The following is a 5821-nucleotide window of genomic DNA, read 5'->3' on the forward strand; positions in this document are numbered from 1 at the left end:
GCATTGGTGGTTGCTTCTGGTTCCAAGAAGAAAGGAAAACAACTGGCTGTGGTATCTGATGATGAACAGACTGAGAGTGCTCAAGCAGCTCAGCTGGAGGTTCCCAAGGCACCATTGAAGAGGCATCAAAGAGGATCAAGAAACTGAACCAGAAACACCTGATTATCTGGCCAAGTTTCAACAGATGGGGATCCAGCAAGGGAGGTTCCCTGATGTGGACTTTTTGAAGAAGATTGGCATTTTTGAGGATGTCAAAACTTTGCTTGGGAACATGGGCATTGAATCACTCTTGGAGCTGAGAGATATCGCATATGAAGAGGAATCTCAAGAGTTCTTGGCTTCTTTTGATGCAACAAGAGATAAGACGGTAATCCTTCATTTGTTTGGCTTCCTCCTTCTTCGGGATTAAAGCCAGAATTGTCGAGTTTAGACCTTTGGGAAGGAACCCTTTTCGAAAAAGGATTGAATTGCTAACGTAAAATCTCGGCCAACAGTGGGCCACACTGCTTTAAAGAACTCCGTGGTATACCCGTCTGGACCTGGCGATTTATCTAATGGCATCTTGAATAGGACCTTGTTCACCTCCTCATCTGATACCTCCTGCATTAATAATGACTGGTCTAGCTCAGAACAAGTAAATCCCAATAGCCTCTTCTTTGATTTCCCCACTACTTTTTGCAATATTCCCGTTGGGACATTCCACTTCCCTGATCGAGTTTCGCATCTCTCTTTCTTTCGCCGCCATATAGAATGCTTTATTGTTACCAGCCCCAACGTTAAGCCAATGCAACTTTGATCTTTGTTTCAGGAATTTTTCTTCCAACCCTGCAACTCTTTCCCATTTACGATGAGCAGCAGCTTCCTCATGAATGGTCTGCTCTAATGGATGCGACAGTGAAGCGTGTTGCTTCTCACAAAGTACCGAATAAGCTTCTCTTGATTGCTTTGTCAGGTCTCCCACTTGTTCTTTCCTGAGATCCCGAAGTATCGGCTTGAGAGCCTTCAACTTTTTAGAGAACCTGAACATAGTGGACATGGAGAGAAACAGAGGCGTGGTTGAATCCCAATAACTCTGAACCTTTGGTGCGAAATCTTGTAGTTCAGTAAGCACATTCATGAATTTGAATGGCTTTTTAGAAGTTTCTCCTGGAGTATCTGATAACACCTGATTTTGACCACTTTTCACCATTGATTTCAAATGCTTTTTCAAAAGTTTTACTTTGTTTTAGGAACTTTTATTATGATTTCCATGTATTTGTAGTTTCAAAGCTCTTTTCAAAAAACTTAGGGAATATGATGGCAAAATGGAAGAAATCCACATTTTTAGCTCAGAGTCAGACCGTCCAGCCTCAAATGAAGACTTTCTCACCGTCCGATCTAACTCAAATTTTGAGACAATCAAGAGGAGACAACCAGCTTTCCATAGCACTTTACATCACAAAGATCCAACGGTGCAATCAAAAGATACATGTAGAACAAGTTGACCCAGTTCACCAGTTCCGGAAGACTCTCACCCGCGGGAAATCAGAGGTTCAGGAGCAACAGGCTCAGGGTAATGGAGCTGGTAGATTTGGTCAAGGGCTAAATCAGGGTAATTTTCATCAGGAACAGGTGCATCACCAACAAGCTTATGTCCACCAGGGACAAGCTCAAGCTCATCAACAGAGGCATCAGGCCAATGCACAGCAAAGACAACAGGTGCACCACCAACATCAGCCCTTCGAACACCAGCAAAGGAGATATGAGCAACCACAAGTCTATTTTGGAGAGAATGACAGGGCCAATGCTCATCAGTATGGAGCTGGAATTCAGGCACCACCTGTGCAAAACAACAACTTTGAAGTGAAAGCATCATTGTTGAATATGGTCCAGAACTCAAAGTTCCATGGATTAGCAATGGAAGATCCCTTGGAACACTTGGATCAATTTGATAAGGTATATGACCTGACTAAGATTAATGGAGTTTCAGAAGACAGCTTCAAGCTAAGACTATTTCCATTCAGTCTTGGTGACAAAGCTCACCAATGGGAAAAGAATCTTCCAAGAGGCTCCATTCAAACATGGGAGCAATGCAAGCAAGCTTTCCTATCTAAGTTCTTCTCCACCGCAAGAACTGCAAAAATGATGAACCAAATCTCTAGCTTCACTCAGCACAGCAATGAGAGTTTTGGTGAAGCATATGAGAGATTCAGAAGCTACACAAACCAATGCCCACACCATGGGTTTAGTGAGGCTTCACTTCTCAGCACACTATATAGAGGAGCTCTCCCCAAGATAAGAAACCAGCTGGATACTGCTTCTAATGGGAACTTTCTGGGAAAGGAGATACATGCTGCATTAGAGCTAGTGGAGAACTTAGCATTGAGCAATGATACTTATGGTGAAGACTATGACAGATCAAATAGATCTGAAGGTTCAAGCTCAGAACAGAGGCTCACTAGGGAAGTTAAGGAGTTGAGAAGTGAATTGTACAAGCTGAAATTCACAACTCAGAAGCCAATGCATTTTGTTGGTGAGTATGAGGAACCTTCTCAGATTTTTGAGAACATAAGTGAAGAAGGTCTCACCCAGGAGGAGCTTAACTACATTAGGAATCAGAGGTTCCAAAGATATCAATATGGAAATGCAAATCAGAACCTCTCTTACAGGAATCCCAATGTAGCTAACCCACAAGACCAGGTCTATCCCAATTCTTAAGCTCCACAGAACTTTGTTCCCAAGAACAACATTCAAGGGTCATTTCAACCCAAGAATCAGTTCACTCAGAATCAGGGTTTTGGTCAGCAACAGCAACCATTTTAGGGTACTGGTTTCAGTTCACAGCAGCAAAAGGCACCACCAGGGTTTGGTCCTCCACAGTTCCAACAGCAGGCGCCGGTTCAACAACAGTTTCAGCAACCAATGGTTCAGCAGCAGCCACAGATGGGGTCAGATATGGTTGGTATTCTGCAACAACTACTCCAGGGTCAACAGATATTTGCAAGCCAGAATGCAGCCATGCAACAGGAAATCAAGGAACTGAAGCAAAACCAGGCATCAAGCTCAAGGAACCAAGGTCACCTACCTAGAAAACCAGAACCCAACCCCAAGGAATATGCTAAGGCCATTACACTGAGGAGTGGAAAGGAGTTACCTGGTATTGAGAACAACAATGTGATCATTGACGACAGTGATCAAACTGAGGGGGAGGCAGCCTTAAAAGATGATCAAGTTGCTGAGAAACCAAGGACAGAAAAGGGTAAAGAGGCAGCAAAGGAACCTGAACCAGAGAAGACATATGTGCCACCACCTCCATACCAACCCAAGCTCCCATTTCTAGGGAGATTTAAGAAGCAACTTGTGGACAAGGCAAGAGCTGTATTTGAGAAGGAACTCAATGAGACACCACTAACTATGCCTCTCATTGATGCATTCTTAATGATGCCAAAGATGGGGAAGTTCTTGAAGGATGCCATTCTGAACAAAACTAAAGAACTTCAAGGAATGGTGGTACTAAGTCATGAATGCAGTGCTATCATTCAGAAGAAGTCCATTCCAAGAAAGTTAACTGATCCAGGGAGTTTCACACTCCCTTGTCCCATGGGACCTCTTCTATTCTCTGGATGTCTTTGTGATCTAGGAGCATCAGTCAGCTTGATGTCATTCTCCATAGCAAAGAAGCTGGGCTTTAGAGTCTTCAAACCTGCAAGGATCTCTCTTATCCTTGCAGATAGATCTGTTAGATTGCCTGTTGGTATGTTGGAAGATCTACCTGTCAAGATTGGTGGTTTTGAGGTTCCAACTGATTTTGTTGTGCTGGAAATGGATGAGGAACCAGTAGATCCTCTTATCTTGGACAGGCCATTCTTGACAACTGCAGGAGCTATTATTGATGTGAGAGGTGGGATAATAGAGCTTCAACTTGGGTCTGAAAAACTCAAGTTTTATGTGAATGAGATGATGAAGAAACCCACCATTGAAGGTCAATGTTTCTATGTGGAGACAATGGATCAGTTGGCTGATGAGTTGCTTGAGGAGCTGAACACTGAGGATCCTCTTCAAGCTGCTCTAACTCAAGAGCAAGGAGACGAAGGACTCTTAGCAGAAGCAAGTGAATGGTACAAGTTGTATTTGGACAATGCTAGAGAGCTAGGTCCTGAGACAAGGTTTTTGGAACTGGAACAAAGTGGCTCTGAGGTTTTTGCTATCAAAGGATCAGACACCAGCCAAAGCAGCTTGGACCAGGATTGGAATGAGGCTGATGCACCCCCTGTTGAGCTCAAGCCTCTACCAACAGGGCTCAGGTATGCTTTCTTGGGCTTAAACTCCACATATCCAGTAATCATCAATGATAGCTTATTAGAGCATCAAGAGAGTGCATTGCTTAATGAGATAAGAAAGTTCAGGAGAGCCATAGGATACTCTTTGGCTGATATTAGAGGGATCTCTCCTGACATTTGCACCCACAGGATTCACCTAGAGGACCAATCTATGTCCTTTATTGAGCATCAACGACGTCTTAACCCCAACCTTAAGGAAGTGGTTAAGAAGGAGATACTAAAACTTCTTGAGGCAGGGATAATTTACCCAATCTCTGACTCAAGATGGGTGTCTCCTGTTCATGTTGTGCCCAAGAAGGGTGGGATCACAGTGGTTAAAAACGAGAAGGATGAGCTGATAGCTACTAGGACTGTCACAGGACACAGAATGTGTATAGACTATAGAAAGCTCAGTGCAGCCTCTAGGAAGGATCATTTTCCTTTGCCTTTCATTGATCAGATGTTAGAGAGGCTTGCAAACCACCCCTTCTTTTGTTTTCTCGATGGGTACTCGGGGTTCTTCCTAATTCCCATAGATTCCCGAGATCAAGAGAAAACAACATTCACATGCCCTTATGGCACCTTTGCATACAGGCGAATGCCTTTTGGTCTCTGTAATGCCCCTGCCACATTTCAACGTTGCATGATGCATATATTCTCTGACATTATTGAAGAGAAAGTGGAGGTGTTCATGGATGACTTTAGTGTTTATGGCTCCTCCTTCTCGGATTGTCTCTCTAATTTGTCACAGGTCTTGGAGAGATGTGAGCAGCATAACTTGGTGTTGAACTAGGAGAAATGCCACTTCATGGTGCAGGAAGGAATAGTTCTTGGGCACAAGATATCTGAGAAGGGCATAGAGGTTGACAGAGCAAAGGTGGAAGTAATGGTGAATCTGCAAACTCACACTTCAGTCAAAGGGATAAGGAGTTTCCTTGGGCATGCAGGATTTTACAGAAGATTTATTAAAGACTTCTCAAGAATTGCCAGGCCTTTCACAAGGCTGTTGTGTAAAGAAGTTGATTTCATCTTTGATGCTGAATGTGAAGAGGCCTTCAAGTTGATCAAGGATGCATTAGTCTGTGCACCAATTGTCCAAGCCCCAGACTGGTCCCTTCCTTTTGAGGTTATGACAGATGCATCTGATTTTTCAGTTGGGGCTGTACTTGGCCAGAAAAAGGATAAGAAGCTTCATGTCATCTACTATGCCAGTAGAACACTTGACTCTGCACAAGAGAAGTATGCTACTACTGAGAAGGAAATGCTGGCAATAGTCTTTGCCTTTGATAAATTCAGAAGCTACCTGATGGGATCAAAAGTCATTGTATATACTGATCATGCAGCCCTCAGGTGTCCGATGACCAAGAAGGATGCTAAGAAGAGACTATTGAGATGGGTTCTTCTACTTCAGGAGTTTGATATGGAAGTACAAGATAAAAAGGGTATAGAGAATGGAGCTGCAGACCATCTCTCTAGGCTGAGAATTGACTCTGAAGTGCCTCTTAATGACAGTCTTCCTGAGG

The 5821-nt window shown here is 43.4% G+C and overlaps 1 non-coding gene across 1 annotated transcript; it reads right to left on the bottom strand.

Moving 5' to 3' along the window:
- Positions 1-2118: 2118 nt before the first annotated feature.
- On the bottom strand, positions 2119-2225 carry LOC112086004. Its single transcript, XR_002899240.1, has one exon. It is a non-coding gene; the product is annotated as a small nucleolar RNA R71 (small nucleolar RNA).
- Positions 2226-5821: the final 3596 nt, after the last annotated feature.

The sequence above is a fragment of the Eutrema salsugineum genome, unplaced genomic scaffold (assembly GCF_000478725.1).
Source record: "Eutrema salsugineum unplaced genomic scaffold, Eutsalg1_0 scaffold_25, whole genome shotgun sequence".
NCBI lineage: Eukaryota > Viridiplantae > Streptophyta > Magnoliopsida > Brassicales > Brassicaceae > Eutrema > Eutrema salsugineum.